The sequence below is a fragment of the Schistocerca serialis genome, chromosome 1, assembly GCF_023864345.2.
Source record: "Schistocerca serialis cubense isolate TAMUIC-IGC-003099 chromosome 1, iqSchSeri2.2, whole genome shotgun sequence".
NCBI classification, from domain to species: domain Eukaryota; kingdom Metazoa; phylum Arthropoda; class Insecta; order Orthoptera; family Acrididae; genus Schistocerca; species Schistocerca serialis.
The window spans coordinates 939,365,464-939,391,348 of NC_064638.1; positions in this window are offsets into that span (position 1 = coordinate 939,365,464).

Genomic DNA, 25,885 nt, shown 5'->3' on the forward strand with positions numbered 1-25,885 from the left:
AAACCCACGCCCAAATCCCACACCTACGCCTCCTCTTCTTTTTATTCATTTCTTGGGTCGACTGCAATGCCGTAGCCTGAACGACAAGCACCAGTGTCTATTCGAATAATCTCAATAGACGCCATATTGAAAGCCGTGCAGCTGGGAATCTTGTCAGGATTGAGTGGAAACAGCAACACACGGCTCCACTGCCGTATTAGTCGTCGTGTGGCTTGCTGTGACTTCATTTTAGTGGCAGTCGGAAACGCGGCTTAAGACATCGCACCAGCGAGATACGACAGGGACCCGTGCGCCTCTGTGTTTCAGTATTCCAGCGGACGGTTGCCGGCTCTCCGGCGGCTTACCCCCGGGGCGCCACCGCACTGGACTCTGGACGCGCGGACCCCCGCGGCCGCCATTATTGGATTTGCCTAATGCGGCCGGCATTGTCCGTCGTCGTCCCGGCACCCCCGTCTGGACGCCGATTGACACCAGGCGTCGGCCAGTAACGGTATTACGGCCGCTTCCGCTCCCCTCGTAAAGTCCCCAAAATGGGGGAGTCTGTAGGGGCAATTTGCACGTCGATAAGGCGGAATGTGGCTTCGTGGAGCATGTACTTGGTCAGCAACATTCTGCTTCCTGGCGGGATCCATTTACATTGCTGGTAAGCCTGTTTTAGAATACCGGAGTACGCGTAGTTGAGAGAGACGAGGGCCGGAGTGGCCGAACGGTTATACGCACTTCATTTTGGAGCCCCGCGACCGCTACGGTCGCAGGTTCGAATCCTGCTTCGGGCATGGATGTTTGTGATGTCCTTAGGTTAGTTAGGTTTAAGTTGTGCTAAGTTCTAGAGGACTGATGACCTCAGATGTTAAGTCCCATAGTGTTCAGAGCCATTTTGAAAGAGACGACTCTGACATCGCAAGAGGCTGGAAAAGTCTGTCACAACCACCATTCCTCAACACTACTCTTGCACTATACGATACTCGTAACGTTTCTGCAAAATTATCTGTATCATCTTCATGCATGACGGGTCGTTAAGTTGTTTCCACTCTGGAAAGATAGTGTTTTATGGTCAAAGTAAGGTTTGAGTTCTAATTTATGTTTGTCATACTTTTATTACACCACTAAAGCTCATCTTTAGCCAACCATTTAAAAGCATTGCTAAAGAGTTAGCTTCGCAATGTAACCTAATTTAGAAAAGAATATTCATCAATGATGTTCTATTCCTTGTTAACGGCACCAAGCTCCTGAAATGGCTGAAACATATTTAGGTAGTTGATAAACAAACTATTATTAACGATTTTAGTTTTTCCCTTTATTTTCTATGTCTCACTACATTCAAATTCGTCATTGTCTCCCATTGGCTGTATACCCGCATTCCGTTCAGTCTAGGTAACGATAACTGTAGGAGACTCAGAAATATCAGAGTAAGATCCAGAGAAAAGTCCTTCACAAGCAAAAGTATCAAAATCCTACTTGTTAACTGCCGAAGTGCAACTAAGTGCTAGAGTTTGAAGCATTCATAGAAAGCAGTGAGGCACAAGTAACACTAGGTACAGAAAGTCGATTAAAACCCAAAATGGGCAGCAGTGAGATTTCTGGGGAAAATTTAAGTGTATATCGAAAGGATAGGCAAATAGGAAATAGATGTGGTATATTTATTGCAATAGACAAGAAAATCAAATCCACCGTGATAGAAGGTGCATGCGAGATTGTTTGGGAAAGGTTCAGTACCAGTTTGGGCATAAATAGTAATGCGGTCCTTCTAGCGATCACCAGACTCACTTCCTGATGTAACCAAAAACTTCAAAACAACTACATAAGTTTCCCAATGAACTGTAATGATCAGAGGAGATTAATCACCCACAGTCAATTGGTTTAAGTACAGTTTTATTAGTGGTGGGCATGAAAAGATGTCTTGCGAAACATTACTAATTTCATTGTCCGAGAACTTCCTAGAAAAAGGAGACCTTACCTCTTCGAGGAAGTTCACTTTGAGACGAGTATCAGTAACCATGAGGTGCTTGTAACAACAGTGATTACCAAAGCAAAATGGGCAACAAAGAACAAGTAGAAAGATTTACACGTTCAGTAAACTAGATAGAGCGGCGGTAGTGTCATATCTCAGTGAGGAACTTGAAACTTTTAGCTCACGACAAAACATGTACAGGAAGTGTAGCTCAAGTTTAAACAAATAGTTGACCATGCACAGGATAGATGTGTACCTAGAAGAATAGTTGCCGTGTGAGGGACCCTCCACGGTGCACATTTACCGTCAAAACCTCGAAAGAAACGTAGACTATCTAACATTCTGCGTGGTGTCTGTTTGTCCTAAGTCGTGTCTCCCTACCACTTTCGCGCAACGACGCTCTAAGCGTGTTATTTAGGGAATTGACTAGTTTGAACCTGGGACCTGTTGCTGGTAAGGAGACGCCAGACCACACATGACATGTACAGTTCAGAAGAGTTCAGTGAGACTAACGATGATATAATCAAATACTTAATGATTTCAGCGTCAGCTCCACTGCACTCCCTGTAAAAGAATCTTAATACTAACTAAATGTAGTGGAAGAGGTTCAAGGCTTTCCTATTTTTAGTTAGCTGGTAAAATAACGTCGAAAAAGCAGTTAAGTTTACCACTGGAAATTTTATTCTACTCACACAACATTGTTTATAAATTGCATTATAGATAAAAGGAAATATTTTAATACAGGATGATAAAAACCAACTGCGTTGAACAAAAATGTGAACGAATATTACCTGAATGGGTTTCCAAGTTCTACAATGGATCGAAGGATGACCTATGCCATATCACGTCTATAATCTAGATTTAAGTTAAGTTTCATAAAAGAGAAAACTATCAAAATAGTCTACAGTGACCCTCAATTTTCTTTAATTACTTATTTAGCTTGTCGTAAATTACAGTGGCTGATGTGGCTTCTCAATAATTATATAACAGAAAAATCATCGCGTTTCAGATTTTCACTTCTAGTAGCAAATGTGAGTACCACGAAGTTTAATTGACGATTGACACTAGTATTACGTAAAAAGGGGATGTAACAGATGAGACTTCTGCAGTTCTGAGTGAAGCCTTATGGCGGCACTGCGTGCGTTCATTACCTTGTCGGTGTTTAGGCAGCGTCAAGGGGCGGCGGGCAACGCAGCTCCACGCACCTCGCTGTCTCGAAAGCAACTCCTAACTTCTCCTTACTACAATTTACCGAGTTGGTTTAAAAATAAGGTATTTGGCTGTGTTTTCAACTGACCAATCAGGGTCCCAATGTTAACCTTAAGCTCTGCCTACAAAAATTCTGTCTATCCAATGAGGAACGTTATACTTTTCGTGGTGGGGCAATGTTTTTAACGTTTGCAACGTAACAGAGACGCGTATAGTCTCACGCTAAAACTTTCAGCTGGTGTGGTCCTTTTAGTGTTATCGTAAGATCTATACTGTTCTTTTGGAGGGCTCTATCTTTCAACATAGGCTGGGGGGTGGTCATGGCAGTCGGCTGGTGACGTGGGTGACTGTCCCTTATCGTAGGGCCTCCTAGCCTACACGGCTCTGCTCTCAGCTTCTGTTCTCGTTTCTTCCTTCGGAACTGCGTCTGTTTCATGGTAGGAGGGTATGACATGCATTTAGGCATTCTTGTGTTTGTCTGTGGTATTCCATTTGCTCACTCGTTGATCGTATTACTTTGGTTAATTTAATGTCAGGATTTATTCGGAGCTATGTGACATACTGCCGGATTTGCTATCATGTCAGGGTTTTCATGGAAGGTGTTGGATTTGCCTGACACCTTACAACTACTGCATATAATGTGTAAAACAAAGCATAGAGCTACAGAAGGAGATGCTGATTGAAAGGCGTTTGGCGGTCAAGAGAGCAATATTTGAAGGCTTCAGTGACTACTGTAGCAGAATATTTTCGAAAGATCTTTCGTAAAACTCGGAGGAATTCTGGTCTATATAGAGACCGTTAGTGGCAACAATTTTAGTACGCGGACTCTCAAGCGCTAGACAGGAACTGAAACTAAAGGTAGAAAAGCAAAAGCAGAAATGCTTAACTCCGTTTTCAAACGTTCCGTTATAGAGGAAGACCCAAGAGTAAGTCCTCAATATAATTCTCGGACCTCTACAAAGATAACTGCAACAGATACTAGTTTCAGTCGCGTAGAGAAACAGCTAAAGTCGTTAAAATTGAACAAAGCTCCAGGGCCTGATGAAATGCTAGTCAGATTCTATGTCGAATTTATGGATGAGTTAGCACCTCTTTCAACAGTAATATACCGAAAATTCCTCGAACAAAATACTCTGTTCAGTGATCTGAGGAAAGCACAGGACACACTCAGCTACAGGAAGGATACCTAAAGCGATCAACAAAACCACCGTCCAGTACCTTTGACGTCAATTTATTGTTGAATCTCGGAACATATTCTGAGCTCAGTCATCATGAGATACTTCGATCAGAATGATATTCTCCATGCAAACCAGCATGGATTCTGAAAACATCAATCATGTGATTCTCAATTTGCGTTTTTTTTACATGACACCCTGAAAGTTATAGTAGGGGACTGAAATCAGTCTATAAAGGAGACTATATGCAGAACAGTTGTGTGACCCATTTTAGAATCGTGCTCAGGTTCATGGGACCTGTACCAAATAGCACCAACAGGAGATATTTAACTTATACAGGCAGGGACAGCACGTACGGTCTGTCACAGGTTTGTTTGATCCATGGTAGTAGTGTCACGAAGGTGCAGAATGAAATGAACTGCGATACTCTTGAAGACAGACGTAAAATATCTCGTGAAAGGCTACTTAGAAAGTTTCTAGAACCAATTTTAAGTAAAGAATCTGGAATACGCTACAGCTCCCTGCTTATCGCTCTCGTAGTGATCGCCACGACAACATTATACTAATTGCAGTACTCATAGAGGCGTTCAAGCAATTATTCTTCCCGCGCTCCATGTGTGACTGGAACGCAAGAAAGGCCTAATAATGGTTATAGTGGGACATACTTTCTGCCATGAGCTTGACAGTGGTTTGCAGACCGTGGATGTAGACGATGATGTCTCTTAATGGTGCTGTTTTGCTGTGAGTGTGTGTGTGACCGCAGCGGAGCGAACCGTTGCGTTCGCAGTGTTTGCTGGACGCTAAGACAGCAACGGGTGAGGACATGTCTTCGTCAATACACCGTGAACTTGCGTTTGTGAATGCTTTGACGTAGTCTGCTTTGAATTCTGCTGGAAGAACTCACGCCTCTGTTGTGACTTCCTCTGTCAAAAATATGTTCAAATGTACGGGACCAAACTGCTGAGGTCATCTGTCCCTAGGCTTACACATTACTTAAATTAACTTATGCTAAGAACAATACACACACCCATGCCCGAGGGAGGACTCGAACCTCCGGCAGGAGAAACCGCGCAATAAGTGATACGGATCCTCTAACCGCGCGGCCACTCCGCGCGCCACTTCCTCTGTCCAGGATTCACGTCTTTCAGCAGGTAACGATAACGTGAGCGGCATTACAGCATGTGATCTACAGTGATGGCCGCCCTACAGTTCTCTTGCTGCATCAGATGGATTCGGCATCTTTCTGCACAAAAACGGTGCCCCAAGACACCGACTCGCTGTAGCCAGTCAGTCATCCGCTAGACTAGCACAGGCAGTCTTTCCGTACAATTGTTCTTCCAGAGGCATCTCGAGTATAACGTTCCAGAATAGTAATGCCGGTTGTCACACGACAAACGAAACAGGACGAAGTATATGCTTCACCATCCCAAGAATCCACCACGAAAGAAGGTTGCAGCAAAGACGGTCGAAACATTGGCTTTCTATTCGTGATTCAGAATGATGCAGCCTAATACGGAAACACGTTTTACTGACACTGGCAGTAGAAGCCTACGCACTTACGACAACAATTTTAGAAGAAGTGAAGAAATAATGCTATCTAGGAAGCATATAATATAAGATTGCAGAAGTAAGGCATTCGTCAGAGGGGGCTTCATCAGTCTAATGTGTCTTTTTTAAGAGGCATTTTGCCATCAAGCGGCCTGTTATCATTAAACGCTGTCACGCAACTAGCCATGAAGTGTGTGTTACGTTTTGAGGACAACAATCTACGGCAATTAAACAGTAAACTGGGAACAGAAGACGAAGAAAATCGAAACGGGTGTGATGTTAGAGAAATTTTTTAACAGTTAATTCGATATATAATCGGAAAAAATGGTAAGAAGCAAAGTGCCACAGGAAAGAAGGACGAGCCAACTAAAGAGACATGTTTCTGTCACGGTAGGTAATTCATTTCTGGGAAAACAATGCAGGGGGAACATGGTGTGGCAAACACAAGATTTAAATATCTAAAGAAAAATACTGGCTTTAATTTTAGCTGATTCGCTCGAGTGGAATGATTTCGCATCGAGTTATAAAGAGACTGTGGACGGCGGCAGATCAATCCGAAGGTAATTTATTTTCTAAAGAAAGCAACGTTCAACCTATAACTTAGGTCACAAATGGCGATTAAATGAAATTAATAGCTGTTCTACATTTTGGAAACTACTGCATACATTTTATGCCGCCTTTTAACCATTGGACGTATACAAGGTGTCTCCAAGTTAACAGTTGTCGGCACGTTACGAGTGTAGGTAACCTATTTTCCACTAGACAGATAGACTCAAGGGGCTAGCAAAATGGTAGACAGTTTATTTTTAATTCTCTTTTAGGCCAGAGGGTTTCTTTTCGTTTTGTATTTTTCACCGGTACAACTGTAGCTAATCCCATTGCGGGTTAAAAATACTTTGCTTTTATTTTTGCGACCATAGTTTCGTTCTTACTGCATCTGGAAGAACGTCGCTATCGTCGTCTATAAAGAACATCTCACAAGTAACAAAACGTTTTCCATAAAAGATTTATTACTGGACCATCTAGTGATAATATACCAAAAGATGATCAAACTGATAGTTATGTAGATCTTATGTACTAAGATGAAGGATAATATTTGTTATTCTTTTTAGAATCCGTGGAAGACCACTTCGACCGATACCAATCTCTTTTAACATTGTTTCCACAATTGCTAGAGATAGTTCTGCTGCTGCTATACGGAGTATATTATGTTTCAGATAGGTTTTCTGTGCATTGTCATGTTATATTTTGACTATACTGATGAAATTGTATGCTGTATAATAGGCAACCGTTCTATGTTTAATTCTGGCGCTGCTAATGATTTTTTCATAGATTAATATAATTGTATAGCATCTTTCACGTCTTTTTAATAATGAATATATAAACGTTATTTACAGATTATGAACGATTCAAGAATGTTTAAAATTTTGCTAAGCACGTGCTATAGAGGATCATAAACACAACCCATAAGAAAACTGATCAACGTCGGCTGTTTCAAACAGTGGTACTTCGTTCAAATCCTCCTAAGCGCAATATACACAGCTAATCAAGAATGTTCCAATACTCTTCGTTGGTCATAGAGTTACGTTGCTGCCTCGTATACTGAATGCGTCAGGTTCGAACCCCGTCTACGACAGTGATTGAAAGTTACTGAGCATGCCCCGTGTAGTGTCAAACATTTGGGAGCCGAAACTATGCTTGCATGTGCCGTTTTAGCATAAGAAATTTATTGCAATATTAATGTGACATGCTTAAATACAAGATGGTTCCGACTTCTAATTTTATCATCTAGCTTTATGATCTACTGGCCAAATGCCATATTCGTTTTTAAAGAAGTGTTTTCTATCACTGTGATGGATAATACCGTTACGAAAGAATTTCCATTTGGTAAGCAATCGACGCCTTCTACAGACTAGTGAAAATCTCGAGTTTCAAATACTTTTTGTTCCCCAGTTTCTTGTAACACTTACGAAATTGTTGTGTCATTGGCTTCGTATTTCCGAGAATTGCTGTACTATTACCGATACTGCTTAGTTACATTTTGAAGAAATATGTTGATATTTTAAGTGATTGCTGAGGTAACGAAAACACATTGGTCACCACATGTACATCTGTATGGATACTCCCCTAATTACACTTAAATGCCTGGCAGAGGGTTCACCGAATCAGCAGTATCGAACAGCGTGCTGAGAAGACGAACACTTATATCTCTCGGAGCGAGCTCTGATTTTCCTTATTTTATTATGATGATCGTTACTCCGTATGTAGGTTTGTGCGAAAAAATAATTTTCACATTCGGAGGAGAAATTTGGTGATTGAAATTTCATGAGAAGGTTCCGCTGCAACGAAAAACGCCATTGTTTTAATGATGTCCACCCAAAATCCTGTGTAATGTTAGCCGGCCGGAGTGGCCTTGCGGTTCTAGGCGCTACAGTCCGGAGCCGAGCGTCCGCTACGGTCGCAGGTTCGGATCCTGCCTCGGGCGTGGATGTGTGTGATGTCCAAAGGTTAGTTAGGTTTAATTAGTTCTAAGTTATAGGTGACTGATGACCTCAGAAGTTAAGTCGCATAGTGCTCAGAGCCATTTGAAGCCATTTGTATAATGTTACTACAATCTCCAATCTCCCCTTTTCACCCCGATTACGCGATAATACAAAACGCGCTACTCTTCTTTGAACTTTCTCGATGTACTCTGTTAGTCTCATCAGGTAACTATCCCAGTACTCCAAAAGAGGACGGACAAGCGTAATGTAGGTAGACTCTTTAGTAGATCTCTTGTATTTTATAAGTATTCTGCCAATGAAATGCAGTCGTTGATTTGCCTTCCCACAACATTTTCTATGTGTTTGTAATTGTGATTCCTAAGTATGTAGTTGAATTTACGGCGTTTAGATTTGACTGATTTATCGTGAAACCGAAGTTTAACGGATTCCGTTCAGCACTCATGTGGATGGCCTCAAACTTTTCACCATTTAGGATCAATTGCCAATTTTCACACCATTCATATATCCTTTCTAAATCGTTTTGATCTTCTGATGACTTTACTTGAAGATAAACGGCAGCATCGTCTGCGAACAACTTAACACGGCTGATCAGATTGTCTCCAAATCATTTATATAGATAGGGAACAGCAGAGGGACTATAACACTACCTTGAGGAACGTCAGAAATCACTTCTGTTTTACTCCATGACTTTCTATCAGTTACTACGAACTGTGACCTCTCTGACAGGAAATCGCAAAGCCAACCATATAACAGAGACGATACTCCATAAGCACGCAATTTCAGTGTCAAATACAGTGTCAAAAGCCTTCTGCAAATCTAGAAACGCGGGATCAATTTGAAATCCCTTGTCAATGATACTCAACACTTTGTGTGTGTAAAGAGCTAGTTGTGTTTCACAAGAACGATGTTATTTAAATCCATGTTGACTGTGTGTCAATGGACGGATCTCTTCGAGGTAATTCATAATGTTCGAACACAGTGTGCGTTTCAAAATCCTTCTTCATGTCGACGTTAATGATATGGGCCTGTAATTTAGTGGATTACTCCTACCTTTCTTGAATATTGGTGCGACTTATGCAACTTTCCAGTCTTTGGGTACGGATCTTTCGCTGAGCGAGCGGTTGTATATGATTGCTAAGTATGGATCTATTTCTTCACCATACTGTGAAAGGAATGTAACTGGTATTACTGTCTGGACCGGAAGACTTGCTTTTGTTAATTGATTTAAGTATCCTCACTACTCTGCGGATATCTACTTCTAAGTTACTCATGTTGGCAGCTGTTCTTGATTAGAATTCTGGAATATTTACTTCGTATTCTTTGGGGAAGAAATTTCGACAGGCTGTGTCAAGTAATTCTGCTTTGGCAGCACTGTCGTCGATAGTATTTCCACTGCTAGCGCGCATGGAAGGCTTTGTTTGTGTCTTGACGCTAGCATACTTTACATACTACCAGAATCTCTTTTGATTTAATTTTGTGAACAAATTTTGATAATTCTTGTTAATAAATAACTTATAACATGTGCTAGTTTTTAGTTACATATCCCGGGGGTCACTTTGCGCAATGTATTGCTGGGGGGCTGACCGTTCACAGACAAGTTCACAAAATTCAGTATTTAGTTTAATAACACAAGTTACAAGATACAAATTTCTAAATACAAATACGTCTGTGGACTAGCAGGAGCTTCCCAGAATGATTTTTTGGCTTACTTTCAAATTTAGCTTTGCCATCTGTTGTTGAATGGGTGATCGAAGGTTTCGACAGCAGTATTATTCACCCCTTTCTGAGCTGAAGTTAGTTTTAATGAAGTGCTGCATGAAGGTCATTTAATCTTCGAGGAATGTATTTCCAGATGTCATTATTCCTGCTGAAATGTAATGAAATATTTGTAGAAAATTTATAAGAGAGAATACGTACTGTGCTGCTGTGGCTAAAACAACGAAACCCCTTAATCATTTGTCTACAGAAGGACCAACGGTGAGCGCCTCGTATTATTCTTACCGCAAACTTATACGCAAGGAAGAATTTTTTTCTTTAAGATATGTTACCCCAGAACTCAATTCCATAAGGTATTTAAAAACGGAAACGATGTCCTCTCCAGGCATCATGCCCTGCGGCATCATGCTCTGCGGCATCATGCGGATGCCGAATGGAGCGACATGTGGTCACATATCGCTCTCCGGGACGTTTTGCAGACTTTTCAGGTCGTCGTGCTGCTATTATTCGGGCAAGTAGCTTCTAAGCTGACATTACTAGGCTGAGTACATCGCGTACCAGCCCTCTTACCAATGAAAAGTCCTTGGCAGTACCAGGAATCGAACCCAAGTTTGCTGCATGGCAGCCATGTACGCTGACCACACAGCTACGGAGTCGGACCCATACGATGTTACTGAACGAAAGTAAACAAAGTACTTTAAAACTTACTGATTTGTCTCTCTTGCAATAATACAAAGCGCGAAAGTGGTTTAACTGATTTGCTTGATGGGAGATGTATGTAAAATTGCTCAAAAATGTTGAATTTACTTTTTTTTTTTTTTGGCACCATATAGTTCTGTAAAATGTCGAAAACATTGTCTCAAATTTTCAGAGTTTAATTCGTGCTACAAATGATGTAAACGCGCAGTTCCACGCCCCGTCATCTACACGACTCTGTCCTCGTTTGCCATGGTTTGTTACTTCTTGCCGTCAGAGAAAAAATCAGTGAAGTATAGATTTCTGTGAGCCCATTTGCGATGTGATTAATTACGATTTATTGAAGAAATGCACACATGATGAAACACAAAGCACGAACAAAGCCTTCAATAACCTCATTTAGAAGATATGGCCAGATTGAATATTTTGCTCGTCTACTGTTGTTAAAATTTCATCATTTGCTGCTTCTCTGGTCTTTAGTGGTGGTAACGCTGGAAAATTAGGACATTTTTAAGACTAGGATTTGATGCAGGCTGCTTCCCTGGAAACCTGTTGCAACAAACTGATGATGTGCATATTGCTAGTTCTGAAATTCCATTGAAGGATTTTGCCAAAATAACACACTAGAAGGATCACACTAGAAGAAAAGAGCTACATGAAGACCAAAAAGACCAAATGTATGGTCATAGCCAACATTAACGTACGTGTTTCTCGCATAAGTGCTAATAAAATCTTTTTCTGCAATTCCAGTAACTTTCATTTTCATGCATAAACAAAATTGTCCGAAAAGTCGCAGATATAAGCGTGAAATTTAATACAGTATTTGTACATACCATAACACAACTTCTTGTGGTACAAAATTTTTCAAAGAGCATTACTGTCGAATCTATTGAAATTTTTGTGAAATACAAAGTCCGCCACATAGCACGCCTGCAGTTGAAGCGGTATTAAATAGAATATTTAATGACAGGTGGATTGGTCGTAGAAGCACCATATCATGGCCTGCATGTTCACCGGAACTTACATCTCCGGACATCTTTCTTTGGGGAAAATTGAAAGATATTTGCCATCGTAATCTACGTCTACATCTACATGGATACTCTGCCAATCACATTTAAGAGCCTGGCAGAGGGTTCATCGAGCCACCTTCACAATTCTCTATTACTCCAATCTCGTATAGCGCGCGGAAAGAATGAACACTATATCTTTCCGTACGAGCTCTGATTTCCCTTATTTTATCGTGGTAATCGTTCCTCCCTGTGTAGGTCGGTGTCAACAAAATGTTTTCGCATTCGGAGGAGAAAGTTGGTGATCCGAATTTCGCGAGAAGATTCCGTCGCAACGAAAAACGCCTTTCTTTTAACGATTTCCAGCCCAAATCCTGTATCAGCCCAACTCTACCGACAACGCCTGAAAACATGTGTCAGCGCATTGTCAATTCATGTGCGGCAATTACTGAAGGCGATTTACTCGTTGTAGAGAGGAAATTCGTTACTCGTATTGCCAAATGCGTTGAAGTTGAAGGACATCATTTTGAGCATTTATTACATTAATGCGGTTATTACGGTTGCTCACGCAGTAACAGTATACGTTCCCATAACTTATAAGGTCACAGAAGTAAGTATATATACAGGGTGTAAATTTTAAGTTGACAAACCAGAATAACTCCAAAAATTAGCTTCACATGAAAAAATGTGTAGAATCCAAAGTTGATTATTTTCGAGGCGGACATCTGCTGGTGCTAAAATTAGCCCGCCATCCCAGCCCCCTGGGGCTAGGGCGGGAGGCAACTTTAAAATTTCAAATGGAAACCCCCAGTTTTTATTGCAGAATCAGATTCTACAAAAAAAAAAAAAAAAAAACTACGTACATTTTGTCTTGAACATTTGTTTTGATTATTGGTAGTTGGCGCTGTAATTCAAGAAAATCCATGTTCTTATTTTAGCGTGGAAAATGGTTATGGATAGATAAAAAATACTTATTTACTTCGTAAATTTTGATTCGCTAAGACTAAAACTCTTCCTCTTTCTCAATAGCGTGGGGTCTGAGAGAGAGGAATTAGTGTTTTACAAATGTTAACCAAAATATTAATTTTTTCCGCATATTCGGATAAATTTTGTTTGTTTCGTGCTCATGAGGCCACACAACTTTTAATTATCAAACAAATCACCTGATTAGCTAATTAACCAACCAACATCCTACTTACTAACGAGTGAACTCATTTTGTATTTATCTGTAACCATTTTCCACAAAAAAATGAGACCATGGATTTTCTTGAATTACAGCGTCAACCACCAACAATCGAAACAAACGTTTAAGACAAAATGTACGTAGTTTTTTTATGTAGAATCTGATTTTGCAGTAAAAAAGTGGGGGTTCCCATTTGAAATTTTTAAGTTGCCTCCCACCCCACTCCCAGGGGGCTGATGTGGCGGGCTAATTTTAGCACCAGCAGATGTCCCCCTCGAAAATAATCAGCTTTGGATTCTACGCATTTTTTTGGCTGAAGCTTATTTTTCGAGTTATTATGGTTTGTCAAATTAAAATTTACGTCGTATATGTATGTCCACTTAATTCCTTCACTTCAGATATCTTCCGTCACGTTATAGGGGATGTCAATAATTACCAAACTCATTCATTGCTCACATCGTTTTCCAATTAAGAACTGGAAAGCGATGTGAGCAGTGAATTAGTTTGGCAATTATTAACATCAACCTGTAACGTGACAGAAGGTATTTGAAATAAAGGAATTAACTGGACATATACAGGGTGATAAGAAGTCAGTATAAATTTGAAAACTTAATAAACCAAGGAATAATGTAGATAGAGAGGTAAAAATTGACACACATGCTTAGAATGACATGGGATTTTATTAAAACAAAAAAAAAGTTCACAAAATTTCCTACAGATGGCGCGTGAAAGATCTCTTGCGCGCGTCGTTTGGTGATGATCGTGTGCTCAGCGGCCACTTCCGTCATGCTTGGCCTCCCAGGTCCCCAGACCTCAGCTCAGCCCATGCGATTATTGGCTTTGGGGTTACCTGAAGTCGCAAGTGTATCGTGATCGACCGACATCTCTAGGGATGCTGAAAGACAACACCCGACGCCAATGCCTCACCATAACTCCGGACATGCTTTACAGTGCTGTTCACAACATTATTCCTCGACTACAGCTATTGTTGAGGAATAATGGTGGACATATTGAGCATTTCTTGTAAAGAACATCATCTTTGCTTTGTCCTACTTTGTTATGCTAATTATCGCTATTCTGATCAGATGAAGCGCCATCTGTCGGTCATTTTTTGAACTTTTGTATTTTTTTGGTTCTAATAAAACCCCATACCATTTCAAGCATGTGTCAATTTGTGCCTCTCTATCTACATTATTCCGTGATTTATTCAGTTTTCAAATTTATGCTCACTTTTTGATCACCCGGTATATATAACTTTAATTTCTCCAAAGACGGAGGAGTGAGCATGGGTATGTGAAGGATTGCTGAGGCGTGGGCGGCGTTAATGCGAGCCATTGGCGCTCCAGCCGCCGCCGCCAGCGCCCTCGCTGGCGCCAGCGGTGCGGCAGCGTGGGCGGCCAGCGCGTAGGAGCCAACTAAATCTTCCGCTCCCCTACTGCTCCCCGCGCCTGGCGCGCCAGTGGGGTGGGCTTTCCGGAGGAGCCGTCTGTTCCGTTCGCCCACAGCCGCGGTGGGGTTCCGCGGCTAGTCAAATGTCAGGGGAGCCTGCCGGGAGGGCCTCGCGTGGGCAGTCACTGCGTGGGCGTAGGACAGCGCGTTAACTACTTGCGCTTCACTGGCGAAATACCCTGACCTCCTCGTCTCGTATTTGTCGCAAATTACACCCCGCTGTTAATTTATGAAACTACAGAAACGAGAGAGGAGTCCAAGACGGAGAAATTAATCCAGAACTTCATCCACTGCTAGATTGCTACAGGTTCGTCTATACCCTGAGGAGGAAACACAATTCTAGTTCCGCGTCACCTGCTTCGCTTTCGTCCATCAGCCAGTGCTAATACATGTGAAAAATTCTTGCCCTTATCCTAGTTGAATTCTACTAAAAACATGCTCTTATATGAAAGCCTCTCGTCGTTAATGTGGACTACACTACTCGCGGGGAGCCTCTCACAAGAAAAAAATTGTAGCCACAGAAAATATGGTTGGATGTCTGCGTAGCTTCGCACACATTCACGTGTAAATGACGGAAGCTACTGTTATCTGTGACAGGTTGACGGTCACCAAAGTGCATTAAAGATATTCCTGTTTAGTGTTGTTAGCTGGCCTGGTAGGGTGTCTAACAGGCGTGAAGAGTTTCACATGTTATCACGTGAAGGAGACGGAGATACTCACCACTCATGTGAGACATCGTTGTCAGCACCTGGCAGATACTGAAAGTAATCACATTGTGGGACTCCATTTGGCGTTTTGATCGAATCGTGCAAAATCTAGATTTGTGGGGCCTTCTCATGTAACAGTGCCCGATGGTGGACTGTACGAGAACTTGATGGAAAGCGTTCTCGTGTAAAGTTTCCAGTGGAGCAAGACTGACCACAAACGATGATCGCCGTGCTGTGCACCAGGCACATCGTAACCCCCTCACAGCTTCGTATGCACTCTGTGTCATTCTCTGCCACTCTTCGAGACTAATAGCAGCCTGAACAAGAGAATTACTATGCCATGTGTAGGTTGCCCTTAACACCATAACACAAATGACTGTGTTTGGAGTAATTTAGTGACTGCGAAGCTGTGAATGGAGTCGCATTGTGTTCAGCGATGAATCACAGTTCTGCACCTCCCTGGGTGGCTATCGTCGGCGACTATGGCGATGTCCTGGGGAGAGGTCCCTCTCTTCTAATGTTTTTGAGACGCACAACAGTGTTACTCAATCTTAATGTAGTGGGGAGCCATCGGGTGTGGCTGTAAATCACGGACATACTGCGTCCTCATCTGTTACGTCTTAGCCGACATATCGTGACGCATTTTTCATCAAGGCAATGTTTATCTGTAGATGGCACATGCCTCTATGAACTGTATGCCTGATGTTGAGATACTCCCATGGCTAGCAAGATCTCCAGATCTTCCGCAATACGAGGGGTTACCCAAAAAATTCGTAATTATTTCTTAAAAGCTGTATATTTTCTAACTATTTAGAAAACATTGGAACTAATACATTTGTCCCACCGGGGCTTCCACAGTTCGAAACATTTTTTGTAGTTATCTTCTGAAATGGCTGACAGCCCCTCCCTCGTTTTTTTTTTTTTTTTTTTTTTATTTCTTCAATGTTGTCGAATCAGTGACCTTTCGTGCCCCTTTTCATGCGTGAAAATAAGAAAAAGTCGCACGACGCCAGGTCAGGCGAGTAAGGTGCGTGGGGCAGCGGAACCATGCCATTTTCACCCGAAGACTGTCTCACAGGGACGGCTGCGTGTGCAGGTGCGTATTGTGGTGGGAGAACCAGTTTCCTGTCTGCCACAAATGGGTCTCTATATACGAACTCTGTTGTGCAATCATCTTAAAACTTCCAAATAAAAGATCTGATTGACGGTGTGACCGGGGAGAACAAACTCTGAATGAACTATGCCCATGGCATCAGAAAAACAGATCAGCATAGTTCTGATGTTTGACTTGACTTGACGACATTTCTTTGAACGGGGTGAGGATGACGTCTTCCATTCGCTTTACTGTTGCTTTGTTTCTGAGCCGTAAGCACAGCACCATGACTCATCGCCACTAATGACTCTTGACAGAACATCTGGATCAGCTTCAAGCCGTTGTTTCAAAGGACGAGATGTTTCAACTCGACGTTCCTTTTGATTATCTTGGGGCAACAACCCTTTTCATTCCAAAATCTTCTGTTAAAATCGCTGAAACGAGCTCCAAGTTAATACACTAATCTCTGGCACTTGATCAATCGTCTGTCGACAGTCTGCGAGCACAAGCTCACGAATTTTTAAAATATTTTCGTCGATTCAGGCAGTTGATGGACGTCCAGAACGAGGTTTCTTATCAATCGACATGTCGCCATTTTGAAATCGAGCAAACCACTTACACACTTGAGTGTTTCCCATAGCGCCATCGAGGTAAGCTGTTTTCAACATTAAAACAGTTTCAGCAACATTCTTGCCGAGTAGAAAAGAAAATTCCACAGCTGCACGTTGTTCACTTAAAACTTTACATTATAAAAAACAAAACAAGAACAAACCAGCGCTAGCAAGAACATTCACTGAGATGAAAAGAACAAGTCAGGTCGACAACACAGGCAGCACTGAACTGACAATGAGTTTCCCTATACACGCCTAGCGGCAGACATGCATACTACACAAGCTCCGCCCACAGCAATGTTATTCCGGTCTTTTTGGGTGCCCCCTCACAGAAAATGTGTGGGACCATCTCCGATGTCAACTGCCTCTCACTGCCAGTATCCAAGAAATCAAGGAGCAGTTACAAGAGTTGTGTGACAACTGCCCTCAGGAGCACCCTTCCTAATCAGTAATGGCATCCAGGTCAGAGGGTGAACAATGTCAATGTGTTAGTACCGCCAAGTTCTTGTTTTTCTTAACTCGATTTTGTAATCACTGAAATAGCATCATCTACTTTCCAAATCCAAGAACCTGCATTCCATTTGTTCCTCCCGTTCAGGGTGCTGCACCTTGTTTTATCAGACAATGTAGTTAAAGTTATGGAACAGAGTCTATTGAATGCAGTACATTAACTGAGTCTTTTATTTACTGCAAATTGTCTGTAATAAAGTCTCTTTTGTAATATTGTTAATATAAGAATGAACCATTTCCACTTGTGCAAGTCTCTATTTAGCACATCACCACCTGCACCTCCTTCCTCATTGCCAGTGCTGGAAACTAAGATCCATACACACGTGCCCTGGTGTGCAGTAGTCAAGATCACTCACCCAAGAGGGAATGCCAAGGATTTCAGTTATACATTTTTGGGCCACAGAACTATTCTTATAACTTCCCATCTCTGAGTATTAGTAATGGATACACCTGATCTTCAGCAGGCACAAACGTAAACTGACTCGTAGTATGTCTCCTCATCACTGGACTGAGGTACCTTACATCCAGAATCAGCACCAAATTATATATTTACTTCCATCGAAGACTTCTTATGGGAAAAATATAACTTACGTCTCTCCTCGAAGTATGTGAGGTCCGTCAACTAAAAAGGTTCTTTATTAGTACGCCTCTATGTTTCGTTCCTTTTATCTATTAAGGGACATTAGTAGGCCCTCATATGTGTTTCATATGCACTAGAAATACAGTCGTCGAAAACATTCCAGATTGTTTATGTGAAAATTAAATTCACGAGTCCTTACACACTCCCAGAAATTTTGTTTTGTGTATCTGTTACGAACGACTAGCTTCTAAACACTACTAAGACGCGTCTAGAATCGTATAACTTGTATATTCATAAAAATATACGAAGATAAGAACTAATAATAGATATTCTCGCATCGTTTATACTGGCGCGGACACAGGTCTGTTTTTAAAACATTTTTGTGGCAATTATTATTCCGGAATCTCCTGTGTGGAACGGACATCTGATTTAAAACAAAAATATTTTACACAGGAATATTTAGTCTACATCAGCATCATCAATTTTACTCAGAACGTCGTATCTTGAACAATATTGTCGCAAAGAATTGCGGTGGTTACCATTTCCAAACATCAGCTCTACTGAATACAGTTGTTCCCGACTTCGAAACTAAAAATATCTTGAATTTTACAATACAACTATCACATCGCCATATCAATGACGCACAGTATCTCGTAGAGCTTTTAGTGAAAACTAGGTCCCATATAATGGCGTGTCATTGTCTGTCTCTGCATGTCGCCCGTCTGCTTTGCTGTGGTATGCGTGAAATTATTTATTTTCACAAGATAACACTCATATTAAGTGTAAGCATCTTTCAAAAATCGTACGAACCCACCTACAACATAAACAGTGGATTATCGAACGGTCACTAATCTTCTGTCATGGTAAGCCTAACTTCAGTTTCAAAGTGCCGCTGCAGACAAGAGCGCACGGAATGTTACAGAGATTATCTCCGTCCTGCACCATGGATTATCCGGTAACATGAGTCACTCGCGCAATTTATTTCATATTATTGAGCATCATGGAGGTCCGATTCGATTCGAATAGTGTATATTCTGAACATTCAAGGAAAATTTACAATGAATTTTCACCCTGATGCGCAGTGTACGCTGGTTTTTAAGTTTATGCCAGATTAAGACTTCGTGTCAGATCAGGACTCGAACCTTTGTCTTCCGCGAGCAAGTCTTCGCCAACTGGGCATCCAAGCACGATTCACGACTGCTCCTCACAATTTACCTTCCCCCAGTAACTCATTTTCTACCCTCCTAACCACGTACTTCTCTTTCATACCTTGCAGGACTATTGTTCCTGGAAGAGTGTAGTTCCCGGGTTCGACTCCCGGTCAGACACAGTTTTAATCCGCCAGGAAGCTACAAATAAAGGACACTATAGAGCACGAATCTCCAGAATACTTATGGAGCAGTATCTCAATCCAATGCACTTCAATATGTCTAAGGGAAGGTTTTTTGCAAGATCTGTATTGCTCGTTCCCTGCCATTTCATTTCGATAACCTGTGTAGGACTTAGGCGATGATTCTCCTTTGACATTCGTTTAGAAATATGTTGCTTGATAGATATTACCTGGAATCTCAATCCCCAGAAAGGTATCCAAAGACAGTTTGACACAATATCGCTACCTACATAATAATGGTTGGTTTTAGTGCTCTAGGCGTATTGCCGTTAACTGTGAAATTCGCCCTACCTTCTACGTTGTTAGCACTGTGATCAAATAAAGAGAGAATTGTATGGTATTGTTGACTGGGAGATCTCCAGGGAAGGGGTTCAGCCACTTATTCTATTCTCCTCCGCACCCTGTGGCCCCTTCCCTCACGGCCACATGAGAGTTGTGTCTTACGTGTATTGTTCAGTGTAGAAGAATGTAACGGCTGTGTGTATAATGTGGTGCCATATGGTGTCACGAAAACTTCTTTCGCCAGCAGGACTCGAACTGACTTACCTCCAAGTCCAGCATCAGCGCAAATGCGGGCGTTAGCAACATCGGCTAGCGAAGCTGGTTGTAATTTTGGTTAAGTGCTTGGACTGTAGCTCAAGTATGCTCATTTTGGTGGGTTATGCCATATAATCATTTGAAAATAGATTTACAGCCGAAACTGCTTAATGATGAAATTAAAATAAAGGAATATTTTGATCATTTCAGCAGCAGTCATTGGGGCGGAATGTTTTCATCGTAACAGTTTTTTATGTCTGTGGACTCTAGTGCATCTAAAACAGTGTACAGTGTGTCTTACCGGAACGCGTCACGACTTTACGTAAAGCTGAGTTTTGGAAAGTTATATTGGTGTGTTTCTCTGTACATTGAATTGTTTACTTGTATCCATTTAATCCATTCATATGCCACATCTCACTCTTTTAAGATTACTCTTTTATGATTCTACAATTTTCGGGGACAAAATTATAGTTTCAGTCGTACAGGGTGTCAAACGTAAGTTCCGGGCCGAGGTGCCAGCACTACGATGTTTCTGATTTAAACATTAATGACTCTCTAAACTATCGATATGTAGAGGTATGGAATATGCAATACGACCAGGAAAAGATAGAACAGAAATTCTGGGTTGCAAACAGTAAACCTCAATAAAACATGATTAACGAAACATTTCAATTTTGAAACTTTCTGGCAGATTAAAAATTCAGGAAATCTCGGTGCAGAGTGAAAAATTCATCCTGAAAACATTCCCCAGGCTGTGGCAAAGCCATGTCTCCGCAATATCTTTTCTTCCAGGAGTGCTAGTTCTGCAAGTTTCGCAGGAGAGCTTCTGTGAAGTTCGGAAGGTAGGAGACGAGGTACTGGCGGAAATAAAGATGTGAGGACGGGCCGTGAGTCGTGCTTGGGTAGCTCAGTTGCTACAGCACTTGCCCGCGAACGGCAATGTTCCGAGCGCGAGTCTACATCCTACACACTGTTTTAATCTGCCAGAAAGTTTCGTATCAGTGCACACTCCGCTGCAGAGTGAAGATTTCATGCTCGATTTCAAATTTGCTGAAAACGGGAGTAATCTGTATGTGAAGGATGTTCCTGATTCCTTTTACAGATTCGTAGAACGTATAATGGGCTTTGGATAGGCAATGGACAGAACAGAAACCTATACCCAGGGACGAACAGGTTTCATGTTGCATCACAGTTCCTTTCACAGGCGTATGAAATAGCAGTGGAGTGTTGCAGAAAAGCTCCCGTCATAGACCCATGAAATAAACATCGTACATTCGTAAGTATGTAGTTCTCTAGCAAAATGCTACGATTGTTTTTCACACAACTATTAGAACCTATGGTTTGGTGTTAATGATTAGCCCGATAATCATGTTAGACTAAGTGAACACCACACTCCAGCTCTCACATCAGATGCTGTTGATGTAAATTATGAAGATTTTCGATTGTCCTGCAAGTTTTCGCACCTCGATCAAAGCAGTCACGCTTCACCAGAGAAAATGAGTATTTCAGAATCAATCTCTCCATTACGCGTTATCTGCAATAGCTACAGTACCGTCGATGAATAGCCTACTTAATTGATTAGTCGATACACTACCGCTACTCTGTAAAGTTTCACTTACCGTTTATGTAGAGCTCTGCGAGGAGAATCTACTGACGCCTCAGTGTGGATGGGTATGTGCGATGCTGGCCAATCATCGATGTTGATTTCGATTTCATCATCGACGTCTAAACATCGACGTCCGATAATATTCTCCCTAAAACATCGACAATTAATGAAGAATTTACAGAACAGCCTAAGAAACTATATACAAATACATATAATACGTCTGTAAATCAATGAATACAACAACAGTTAGCATTACATATCCCACAGTTTTTGTGTGGACTTGAAAAGTCACAATTTTGAGGGAAATTCCTCTTGAAAACTGGCTTTTGAGTACGGTTTTCCCCAAGTTGATGATGTGGTTTTACAGCTGAGATATTTAAGTATCTCTTCCAGCTTTCAATAAGTAGTGCCAACGATACGAGTACATAGTTCTACAGGGTGTAGTTGAAGATCTAGAAAACGACCTTTCAGATAATAATTAATCTGTGATGATAGGTCCACCAGCAGCGGATAGGAATTCCTTCATAGTGTCACTGCAGGATAGACCTATTTCAGGGATTTGGCGATCCCGCCTACGTTTGCTCTTTGCTCGCCCACCCTCTTACTCAGGATGAACCACGATCTTATCACTGATCCTTTATATTTCCAACTGACAGGAGAAAGCAATGGGAAATCATCCCAATGTCCTGTTCCCAAGAAAACTCATAATGCATTTGCCTGCTGTTAACCAGTCCGGATATATAAACAGTTCCCCAGTAGGATCTCAGAGGGTGGGGGGTGGGGGAGGGGGAGAAGGAGGGGGGATGCGAGCAGAGGCTCACTGGAAAGGCACTTCACTTCAAAACATCTTATTACAATATTTTATGCAGTTCTGGGAGACCAGATGATTTCATTAATGGTGCTGCCTTGCCTTGTTAGTACACACGACACACGGTATGGGACGCCCTAGTGATTGAATACATGCATGTCAGGGACTGAATAATACTGGTGAAATTCAACACTAGAGCTTGCAGGTTAAATGTTATACTGACATATACACCATCTTTAACAGCTAATGATGAAGAGTTTGGAGAAGTTTAAGAATCTCTTTCCAAATACTTTGAGCTAATACCCAGTACGGAAGTTAGCATAGTGCAAGAAGATTTTAATGTTAAGGTAGGGAAATGGGACCCATCAAATGAAGTACTTCGCTGTCATGATCGACGCAAAAGAAATGGTCATGGAGTTCGACTGACTCAGTTCTGTCAGGAAAATAGGTTTGTTATTCACAACACCTGCTTTCAACACAATCCACATAGGCTTGACAACTTGACCTTACTGGGAAGAACTCACCGTAATCAGATTGACTATTGTTTAATTGCCTTAAGACGGAGACCGTATCCAGGTGCCAAATACTGTTCTGACAGTTGGCTTCTATGGTTTGAACAGAGGATGAAACTGACAAAGTGTAAAGGACCATGTTCAAAAGCAAGAAGACGAGAGAAAAAGGCTGAAATTGAAATTTTTTGGAATCAAGTCGAAGAAATACATTCGACCCATCAGCCAGGTAATATGACATCTGCAGCGAGATGGAAGCTTTTGACAAAGACATTAGTTAAAACAGCTGACGAAATACTCAAGAAAACCAAATAAGTGAAGAATAAAAGTTGCTGAACTTCTAGCGAAACCACACAAACCATTCAGGAGAGGAACGTACTAAATATAGAAGGATTACACACAGCTCCGCAGTACCGCAAGTTATCTGCGTTAATATTCAGTAATGGCCGAAGACACAAAAACTGAGAAATTCCGGGACTGCAGTAAGATCAGGTGCAGGTTCAGTGAAATAAACAAAGTAGCAAGGTATTTCAAACCAAAAACGTGGGTCGTAGAAGATGAAGATGATAAAACTCTAACCAATATATATCTACAGATCATTTCGCCAGTTATGTTGTCTTCCGGCGTTGCTACTGTCTTATAGACAACCGCATCATCTGTGAACAGTCTTCAAGATCTTCCGACGCTCTCTGTTGGATGAATTATATGCATTTAAACAGTAACGGTCCTATCACACTTGGGGTACTCCGGAAATTACCTTTGCATCTGTTGACTTCGTTCCGTAAAGAGCTTCGTGTTCCGTTCTGTCTGCAAGGAAGTCCTGAATCCAGTGGCAGATCACGCACCATGATCGAAGAGCTCGTATTTTTTCTCCAGACGGAAGTGCGGGTCGGTGTCAAATGCCCCCCTGAAGTCAAGGAACATGTCATCAACCTGAGCGCCGTTATCTACAGCGATCGGGATCTCAAGGAGATACAGAGCGAGCTGAGTTTTGTAAGATCTATGTTGATTTTTTTTAGAGGAGATTTGCGTTTTCCAAACACGTCATGACTTTTTAGCTTAAAACATGTTCTATAATTCTACAACAGTTTGACGTCAACGATATGGGCCTAAAATTATATGCATCTCTCGTACGACCCTTCATGAAAACGGGAATGATTTGCGCTTTTTCGAATCGCTAGGTACCTATCGTTGCTCCAACAATCTAAGATTAAGCGCTGCTAGAAAGGGAGAAAGTTCTTTCACATAATCTTTGTAGACTCTTACAGGTATCTCACCTGGTCCAGATGTATTTCCACTACTAAGCGGTTGCAGTTGTGTTTCTGTTGCACTTTCGGTTACCTCAATATCTGACAAGTCGACATTCGCACGATAATTCAAAGGAGGGACGTTATTGCGATTTTATCTTTAACATCGATGTTACGATATTTCTGATAGATTCGTATCGCCATTAAAACATACATACTTGAACTCTCAAAATCATTATTTTGTAAATATCGATGATAAACGAACATTCCTAGTTTAAAGCGCTAAATGGCGCACCTATGGTCTCGGACTTGTTTCCAAAGTCGTTCCTAATTACATACTCGACGTCTCTTCTTCTGTAGATGATCTGCCTACTTCCTTTAAGACTAATTGGTTGGTGTTGGTTATATTACTACGGGATTACGTGTTATTCAGGAGAAATTAAATGCAACAGTCGGTGAAGTGTTGTGCAAACGAAGCTTGAAAAGAAAGGAACTTATCTATTTCCCTCTTACAGCCTAGACTGTGTACTCTTAATATACTATGGTTCATTAAAGTACTTATTTCGTACCTTTGAGATTCACACCAGCCAATTCGTAAATGTGTAAAATATGAAACAGGCCCACTTTGCCACGTTGTTTCATTGCAACCTTAAGGTGACACTACTCTATCAAATTAAACAGGCACGCATATACCCTTGATACTGCACCTTGTATCCAACTTCTCTGAAATCGCAAAAACTCGAATCCTGCACTGCTCTTCGTACTAGCAGGTAGCCGGGCGAGAAACATGTCACAAGCGGTGCTCTTACGTAAATCCAGCCAACCTGACACTTTGCCATTGTGGTTCAATCAGCGGCGGTTAAAATTATGTGGTATTGTTTCGTTAGTTATCGTGCCTTCGATCGGCGTTTTGTTTGTGTTCAAGTTGCGCCACCTGGCAGTGACAGCACTTCAAGCTTCCAGCTGAAGGAACGCATTCCTATCACAATATGCTACATTCACTTAGATCGAGCATTTTCATTCCCAGTGTTTCACATACAATATATTCTTCCATTTTTATGCTTTCGGCTTGAAACTGAAACTTTGTCTTTGCGAATGGGTTTCACTCTTGTGCTGCCGTACTCCGAGGTATTCACTCAATCCATCACCAACCCTGCCATACTATATATATATATATATATATATATATATATATATATATATATATATATATATATATGACCTCACTCAACTCATAGCAAGTTAGCTCGATTGGTGGAAAACGTTATGTAAGATCTTATTCCACAATGTAATCATTTTATGCTTCCATTCGTTGCTTGCATAAACTTGATACCACGTGAGTGTAGTATGTGGATAAATATGATATAATATGTCTTCCAAATTCTCGTACCCAAGTACAAGGCAACTTTTTTGTCTGCAACATGTTCTTATTCAATTTATAGGTCTGCGTGGTATTAATTTCATCTTCCATACGTACTTATTTTGTCCTGAAAGACGATAGAACACCCAGTACTTACTGCTCTTGTTATTCTTTTCTCTTCCCAGCCTAGAAAAAAAGTACAGGATGACAATTATTGAACTATACGAAAAAAACGCAAATTTGTTACAAACCACGGCGTGCACACACTTTATTCAACGCGTAAACGTCATTACAGATAACCGGATATAGGTTAGGACATGTTCAATATGCCTGCCATCGTTGGCGATATGTGGCGCAGACGAATAGCGAAGTTCTGCATGACCCGATGAGGTGTCAAGTATCGATGTTGTCGATGACCTCCTGAATCGCTGTATTCAGCCCAGCAGTGGTTTTGGGGTTATTGCTTTACACACAAAATGGAGTCGGATG